Genomic DNA, 9655 nt, shown 5'->3' with positions numbered 1-9655 from the left:
TGTGCTCAATCATTACATGAGATACAAACTGACCCTATATCCTAAGTAATGGTTAAGTTAAGCTAGGTTAATTGTAAGAATAATTTCTTCATAAATCATTATAGAACAAGACCTAGAGCAGGGGTCCCCAAACTACGGCCCGCGGGCCACATCCAGCCCGCCAAAGCAATTGGAGTGGCCCACTTAACAATCCCAGACAATCCCTCTAAACATCAACCAATTTTTATTAAATTGCATTTTCCTATCATAACATCATAACATATCCGTACTTAAAGGTTGGCATTCTAATTAAAATTGACCATAGTTATGAGCTATTTATAGTTAATAGTGGCTCATCTTCACCTCCTCACACAATGGTATATTCTGACGTGACTTTGATCGTGACCGAGCCAGCGTCAAGCTGCAAAGTTCTGAGGTGGGAATCTGTCATGAAGGTGGTTGTGTCCTGCATAAACTTCATCAGAGCAAACGGAGTTAAACACAGGCAGTTCCAAGCCTTTCTCTCCGAGCTAGAATCAGCCCACGGAGACGTGCTTTACCACACTGAAGTCCGCTGGTTAAGCCGGGGCAGAGTTTTGAAGCGTTTTTACGACCTGCACCCGAAATCAATGCCTTTCTCCTGACAAAGGGAAAAACTGTCCCAGAGCTGATCGACACAGAATGGAAATGGGACCTCGCCTTTATTAACAGATGTGTCAGAAATTTTAAACGGCCTCAACTTGCAGCTCCAAGGCAAGGGAAAACTAATCTGACATGTATTCCCACATCAAAGTATTTGAGCTTAAACTAGCGCTGCTTATTGGACAGGTGCAAAAACAAGACTTCACCCAGTTCCCTGCTACTCGAAGCCTCTCAGCTGAGAAACCGGCGGTCCCGTTCCCAACCGAGAAGTGCAAGGACGCACTGGAAACACTGAGGGCGGAGTTCGGTGTGCGGTTCCGTGAGCTTCATGTCCACGTTAAAGAAATCCGCACATTCCAGAACCCTTTTGCTGCCGACATTAACGACACCCTGCCTTCTCTTCAATTTGAGCTGGCTGAGTTGCAGACCTGTGATGTGCTGAAAGACGTATTCAGCCCCAACAGTCTGATCAAGTACTATGCTGCCCTCCCAAATGAGACCTACCCCAACATAAGAAAGCACGCAACAAAGATGTCCACAGTTTTTGGGAGCACATATATCTGTGAGCAAACTTTTTCACACATGAAGCTGATAAAAAATCCGACGAGATCAAGTCTCACAGATCAACACCTGCATCAGTCTCTGAGACTGGCTGTAACTGGAATGGAACCTGACATCGATCTCCTCACCAGTCAGAAGCAAGCCCACAGCTTACACTGATATGGTAAGCCTACTGATTTCAATAGCAATAGATATTAAAAAATGTCATTATAGTAATGCTCTTTTTATAGGCAACATGTTCTACCTGATTCTGACCACTATTCTGTATTAATATTATTTCACTACCTGTAAAGACAGAACACTTACCGTTTGTTAACTCAACTGTACCTGTTACAAAATCACATCACCTCATTCTTACTTGAACATTACCATCAGTTTGTGTTGTTATTTTCTATAAAATAAATGGAGTATCTGTGGTACTTCAAATAAACACATGTGAAGACTTTTTATTACTTTTTTTTGCAAATCAACAGGTGGTGCCAAAGCTAAACGAAGGGCAGCTACAACAAATTATCATTGTAATCTCCACAATAATACTGGTTGTCACCCTGGCCCATATCATTTCCTATTATAGACTAACCTCGGCCCCCCATCTCAGAAAGGAAAGTTGATGTGGCCCCCACTGGAAAAAGTTTGGGGACCGCTGACCTAGAGTCTACAGCCGTGGTAGCATCACTGCGAGGCTGCAGTTAGACACAGAGGTTCTTTTCTCTGAACAAAATCACATACTAACATGGTCACAAAGACAGTGCTAACATGCTTGATGGGAACATCATTAGTTTTGCAGATATTTAGTCATAAACCAAAGTACTGGACAAAGTCAGAGTTTGAACTGATGGTGGCGCTAGATAAAAAGTTAAGCTATAACCAAAGTGATTCCAGTTCACCCTGAGTGGGGCATGAATGTTTAATACAATTCATAGCAATCCATCCACTGGTTGTTGAGACATGTGATTCAAAACCACAAATGTCAACTTCTAATAGGGAACCTCTCACCTGACCTCTCTAGAGGAAAGGTCAGGGGATCACCAAAGTTAGAAGGATTAATCCTCTGGGAGTCACGAATGTCTGCAAAAGCTTTCAGTCTGGACCAAGCAGTGGACCGACCCAGCTATCCTTAGAGCTACGTCACTAGCATGGCTACAAACTTAAACCAGAATTCACCCTCTGTTTTCTTAGACAATCTGATGAATATAATTGAGCTTGGCCCCGAGGCTGGATGTAAATCAAGGATCTGATTTGTTATGTAATAAAGGGACAAAGTGGGCTGCTCTGTTATGACTTCAAGTGGGTTTGTGGGCTCAAAATTGTAGCTTCAGCATTACATAGTCATCAAACTGAGCTTCATTTGACTATATTTTAGGTATTCTGCAGGAAAAGTGCCCAGATTCCTCTTATCCTCTCTCACAAACTCTGCCTTACAGTCACTGTCAGTAACTCGTTGCGCAACTGTTTTGCAGATGACATCATCACTGGCTGTATTATGTGAAGTTTTAGGAGAAAATTACACTTGATCACAAAACAGGTCTCAGCTAGCTGAGGCCATAACAAGTAGCACATGGCATATTCTCTCACATTTTCCCTTTGAGAGAATGCTTGTTTCAGATTAATCATCGTGCAACATTTCTCAACCTGAGAGATAAATAAACTGAACTCATTGCGCGACTCTTGCTTCAGTCTAGAAACACTGTACTTACAGGGCGGACACCAGCTTTGAATACTACATATTACTGATAAATGAAAGGTGGCCGGATGAAATGGCACATCAGGCAGACAAGAATCTGCTTTAGTATCTTATTTGATTGTGTTTGTGGCTGTTTTGTGTTTGCGTGTGAGAGAGAAAGAGAGGGAGAGAGAGCACAGTAAATAGTGGACCGTCCAAAGTGATGAAGCAGATGGTAATCACAGTCTAGACAGGCAGGGCAGAGAGGAGGTAGGCGAGGAGGAGATAGGCCTCGCTGTTAAATCAACCACCCACAGGAACAACATTTTAAAGCCGTTTTCAAAGACTGCACACTGTACAGATTTCTGCAGTGCAAAAAGCCGGCACTCCAATTATCATGGTAGCGCATCATGATGAACCAACAGTACCAGACTAGAATATTAATATGCTGGCATGGAATATGGGAGTACGGTACATTGTAAGTCAAAGCATTTGCTGCATATTACCGTACATATTCTGCCCATTATGTGAACAGCACTTTTTCTGCTGACAAATGACAGAAAGACAGAAGCATATGCCATGAAAAAAGATGAGAGAGAGCCTCGAATGGCCAGTGTATAACAAGCATGAATTATAATTCAGTGAGCTTCCCAAAACACCAACAACAATGTCTGTTGTATGCTCCAGTTCTGCTCTCTACCTGTGGGAAAACAAGTACCTTGAACCTTTTACATAACAATCAATAACAACTCATCTTACTCTGCTGACACAGTTTCAGTTTCAGAGACCACCAACTTGCAAACATTTAAAATCACAGTGCATTGGTATTGATGGGCCTCTGAATACTCGAGGGCACAGGAGCATCTTTATGTAAAAGAGCATATTCTGTCAATAAGACTGGATAATTAAAGGCTGCAGGGAGCTACACGGCCTTCTGTGTACACTGATAGCACAGTACAACAGGCGTGGAAGCCACTGTTATGACACACAGACAAATATCCTTTGAAGGAGGAGCACTCCACTTATTGGTTTCAGTAGTTTCAGTGTCATATCGTCTAACATTGCTCCGGTGGACCTGCCTCAATCTTCATTGACTGTTTATAACAGTAACACTGATGTAACAGCACTGAATTAATTAAGGAATCTTAATCATACGATACATTGATCATATATGTTTAATGCTCACATAGGTTCAGTGGAGTGCTTGTGCCCTCTAGGGTCAGAGTTGTACATTTCTCTGAGCACATAAAACATCTCTTTCATCTAAGCAGCCCACTTGAGGATACAGGACACAGCTTCTGAGGGAATTAGTCAAATTATTTTAATTGAGACTTGAGATTTATAGGAAAAATATTTATAATTTGCTTAATATTAAAATAAAAAATGACACAATAACAGAATTGTAATTATGAGTTGTTCGGCAAGTTAGCAGCCTATAGCAGACAGCAACTACAGTATCAGCTGTTCACCAGTAGATGTCAGGCTTAAAACAGATGTCGGGTTTGGTTTCTTTATCATGAAGTAGCTCTTTAAGTACATTGGCACTGTTTGTGTGATGTTACGTCTCTTGTGTGGCACTGTAGGTCACATCCTCCCCACACTGGATAAAGACTGGACACACCAGGATATCACACGGCTCAACCACAGAGTCAGCCAGCGACTGCTGCATTACAGTCTGCACACAGTGTACAAAGTGCAGCTGTAAGGAAATCTGATGAAATCAGCTTTTATGATTGATGACTGGTCATCAATCTCACAGTTTCTCAAGTACAAGCTCTCTCTATGTCACAGGAAGTTCAAACGTATGGCTGATATGATGCCAGGATACCTGCACTGGGTCTATGAGAGGGGATCCATGCTGCCAATGGGGCCAGTGCAGCTCAGTCCCAGAAGTCTGACAGACGCACACCGTGTGTACAAAAATGTTATGTTGAATAATTAGTCTTCAAATGGCTTTGAAGCCATAGAAACTTTAATGGATTCCCAAGGGTTTGAAATAACATTTGCATCACTTAGCTTTAAAGGGGACTTATGCTTTTCTGAGTTTTCCCTTTCTTATAGTGTGTTATATAGGTTTTTGTGCGTGTAAATGGTCTACAGAGTCATAAAGATCAAAGTTTACACCAAAGGGAGTAACTCTGTCAGGGTAAAAACCCAATTTTCTCTTTTGTATGAAATGCACTTGTTGGGGGTCCAGACATTACTTCCTGGTCCTATGACGTCAATTCGTCTCTTCATGCTGCCCACCTGCAAGCTGGACACCCCCTGCAAGCCTGGCACGCCCCCACACAAGGCATAGCACATAACTACTTTTAATAAAGACTTTTATTTAGTTTGTATTTTATTTATATTTATGTTTGCATGCCGAAAAGACACTGTGTTCTAAACTGCCTGGATAAATGCTTCATTTTTTCACGGTTACTGCGTCCTGATCACGTTAGTAACAAGCAGCAGCAAAGATATAAATGCTTTAACGTTTTTTCAGTGTTGACATGCTGTACCTCGTTAGCTCAGATAAAGTATCCATAATTTAACCGCTGAGTTCATTTTTCAGTAACTATGGCACTAAGTTAAATTAATTTACGTTTACCCACATCGTAACCAGCAGGAGGTGAAGCGGTGGAGACTCCCTACCTGTACACCTTCTGTCTGTTCAGTTCTGTTCCTCCATTATTTATATTCCTTTACTCCGGAAGTGTCCACACATAAAAAATCAAAAGGATTTCTTATAAAAGTATTCCAAGTTATGAATATTGTCGTCTGAAGTCTTTGCAGACTGGCCAGCGTCAGTGCTCTTCATGTTTCTCCCTCCTTCCGGCTGCCTGGCAGTGGGCACGCTCGTTTTCTTCTCCAGTCCAGCTTGCGAAGGTGGATCAGGTCTTACATCTTCTAGTTCAAGTTCGGACTCTTGCTCAAAACGATAAGGCAGAACCGAAACCGCCGCAACCATTTGTTTACATGCAGAACTTGTCATTGCCATGGTCGGCGGCAAGCTGACCAATCAGAGCACACTGGGCACAATGGTGAGTGTCTTTATTATTCTTATGCAGTTGCTGTTTTTTCCTCTGACATTTGAAAGTTTACGTTGATGATCACGACATGATGTTAGGCTAACTAAGGTAACCATATCCATAGATTTGCTTAGTATTCTACTTTAAAAAAAAAAAAATTGATAGCTGACAAGATACAAAGTTGACTTCATAGATATTAACCAACACTTTCCTGCCAACACTTGCTAATCCTCTGGCATCACAGGATCTGACAGGTTGCAGGTCAGACTGAAGTTATCAAAATCTGCCACGTATGGATGCACCATGTTCTACACCTGCTTTTTCAGAATTATTGTCATATATGGCTGGGGAGTCCTGAAAATGTGATAGAATAACAAATAATTGTGGTCCACATCATCCTTACTGATTTTCCATGATGGTGATGGTGATGGTGTTGGTGAAACTTGATGAAGAAATTTTGACGGTAGTAAAAGATGAATCACCAAAAATATTTCAAGGCTTTACAGGAGAGGGATTTTGATATAAAAACGTGTATTGACACATTAAATTAAGTGTGTTAAGTGTTTGTGTTTGACTTTGGGCTCTGTAACTTTTGCCAATGTGTGGTCTCTCACAGGATGTTCGACCTCGTGATTCTGCTCTTCATTCTCCTGAGCTGTATCACCGCCTGGAATAGATCCTAAAATCACAGTGAGACACACATCTGTGACCTGCAATTACTGTTACACCACAGAGGGATACATGGCACTCACATACACACACACACACACACACACACGTACACACACTCACACACACACACACACACACACACACACACACACACACACATCCACTTAGGCGCACACAAGTATGTGTGATATAGACGGATGCGCACACACACACTACACATGCATGTCCACACAGTGAAATCATACTACATGCAAACTCATACATGTGTTCAGCTCTAGCAGGGTGGAGATAACTACACTCAGACAACTTCAGGTCATTCACAACACTGCTATGTTGTTCTAACACTTTTCCTTGCCTACTTTGACTTGGCTCTGTGTTTGAAATGTGCTGTATAAGTAAAGCTGCCTTGCCTATATGGTGACATGTCATTTCAAATGAAGCTTTTCAATGAAGAAAAAAGGTTGCAGTAGAGTGTCATATGATCAACAGACTTACTTTATGGCCTAAAACTACAAAACCTACAACACACATTCTGACAGTAATTTGTGCCTGTACTTTACCAGGCTTTTTCACAGCAGACATTTTGACTTTTCATAGCAGGAGACGCACAGGTGCAAATAATGACACTAGTCATGGCTGTGTTGCTTTGAAGTGAAGTGTTCAGCATGTCAGCATGTACAATATCCCTGAAACTGGTACACCTGAATGTAATGCAGCCTTTACTTACTCATGTGCTTTTCCTGCTGAGGCACGACTTGATGTATGATAACAAAGACCTAGACATTTTATACAGTTAAACATCAAAAATACAATACAGTTGTTTTAAGTGGTGGAAGTAATTTAATACATTTTCTTGGTTATTGAACTTAACTTACAGTGCTGAAGTACTTGTACTTTGCTTTCCATTACTTGTTGCTTCCTACGTTTATTTCTAGTACATTTACAGTAATTTTTCAGATTAAAATATTTCATAAAAAACTCATAAGCTTATAAAATAAAACACATTGGAGAATATGAAATCAGTGCTTTCCTTTTTGGCTTTTGACTCCTTGCAATAACGGAAAACCTAGTTGGGGTCTTTTGTCACATTTCAGATGTCTAATTTGCTGTCAGCAGCTCCACCAAAGAGACATTTATCCTCTAAACTTCTCAAATGCTTTCCTTTAAATGACTGTTCAAGACAAAAAGAGGTAAAATTATCCAATAGTTTTGGAAAATTTTGCAAAGATTATAGTAAAGTGAAAAAAATGAAAACAGAAAAAAACCTTTTTTTTTCTTTCCTCTCTCATTAATTATCTCACGACCGATAAGATTTAGTTTGTGACCCCTCAGAGGGGTCTGAGCCCTAATTGGGAATCACTGTACTAGATTAAACTACCTGACTCAATTTTGGATGCAGGACTGTTGCCTGGTACTGACACCAAAGATTTCATTCTTGTATCATGAATAGTTTACAGTCGCACTCATTTAACATCAATCTACACAGACTTTTGTCCGACTTATTCTGTTGTTGAACCATGGGATGCACATGGAGGACAAACAATCATGTGCATTAATAGATTGGGGTCTGCCGGTTTGCCCAACACCTCTGACCTTTCTGACATAAAGATATATAACACATTAATCACTTTGACACTGACAAAGACACGTTCACTGCTCAGACAGGTTCAGTGGAGTGCCTGTGCCCTCTAGTGTCAGGGTTGTAAATTTCTCTTAGGACATTGTTAATTGCAGAACATTTTAGGACTTTCACTCGTAATTCATAGGTTCTGGATCTGTGTTGAAACATCAGAGTCACCTCACTCAAGGATATATGAGACAACTCTTAATGGAATAAATCAAATTATTTTGACGCGATTTAGGGAGCACAAGGCATTTGGGTTTATCAAGGGTCGATTTTTCTTTTTATCCACCTAATGCACTCCCCCATCTATTCAGATTGTTGTTTACATGACTTAGTGGAAAATCAAACAAACAAAAACCTGTTATATTTGTATGGAGTTCTGGTATTCGGATTATAATCATGTCATAGTAAATAGTCAAAAATACAGGTGACAGATTTTCTCTGAAATATCTATAATATACAAATTCAATAATGCGTTATTGCTTGTCACAATGTTTTTTGCCTCTGTGTTTCTGTGTGTTTGTATTACTGACATTGTGGGGGGAAGTTGTTCATGCAGTCTCATTATGGAGACACATATATAGTTTGGGGACAAACCACTGGTTCCCAGCATTGCAATTTGGGGTTAAGGCTTAATTTTTTAAAAGTCTCCCTTCCCCGTGTCATAACATTCAGTGTGCAGAATAATGTATGCTCAAAGTTTGACATTATAGCAGGCTGTTTGCACATCCATCTGTTGAAGCAGGATAGTTTCTCTCTGTTCACCTTAAATTTAAGACATTTACGTATAAGCATGATATTGTGAAGTAACAACTAATTTTAAAGCCAATCATGGTGGAGTATGAAATGTGAATGATATGGAAACTTTAATCTTTCAGTTCACATACACTGAGAATTGACTTTTTAGTTGCAAATTCACAGATTGTGGATTTTTCAATGAGATGGGAAGAAATTGTATTAACTTTTTTGTCGAATAGTGTCAGACAAATAATTCTTATTTAAAGCAAAGTATTTTTATGTCTGAAGACAGGTCTGGAGGGAATTTTTAATAGCCACCATCCTTAACTCCAGTCCTGTTGTGCGGGTGCAGACATAGTGCCACCTGGTGGTTTTTGTAAATGTCGTGCAAATTATGCGTTTTACAGTAAAAAAAATTACGACTAAGGTTTTGTTGCCTGAAATTTAAACAAAAATGATACAAATCAAAAATTAGAGATTTATCCAATGACTAAGTATTTCTTTAAAACAGCAAAAGAAAACCTTCAGGCTAGATATAACAGCCGATATCAAAGCTTTTGAAGCCAGTTTAAAAAAAGAAAGAGAAGACAGTCATCAGTATTAACTGATAAAAACTGCATAAAGATGATGTTTAATGGCTGGTGGTGAATTGCACTAAGTCAGCCACATTCCGCCTTTACTTGTGGCGTTGAGGAGGAGCTCAGTTGTTTATTCATTCACGTCAGCCCCTCTTCCCTTCCCTCCTTCCTGCTACACACAACGGGG

The sequence above is a fragment of the Seriola dumerili genome, unplaced genomic scaffold, assembly GCF_002260705.1.
Source record: "Seriola dumerili isolate Sdu_G_001 unplaced genomic scaffold, Sdu_1.0 BDQW01000003.1, whole genome shotgun sequence".
Lineage (NCBI taxonomy): Eukaryota > Metazoa > Chordata > Actinopteri > Carangiformes > Carangidae > Seriola > Seriola dumerili.
The sequence above is the reverse complement of the archived record's forward strand: the minus strand, read 5'-3'. Positions refer to the sequence as shown.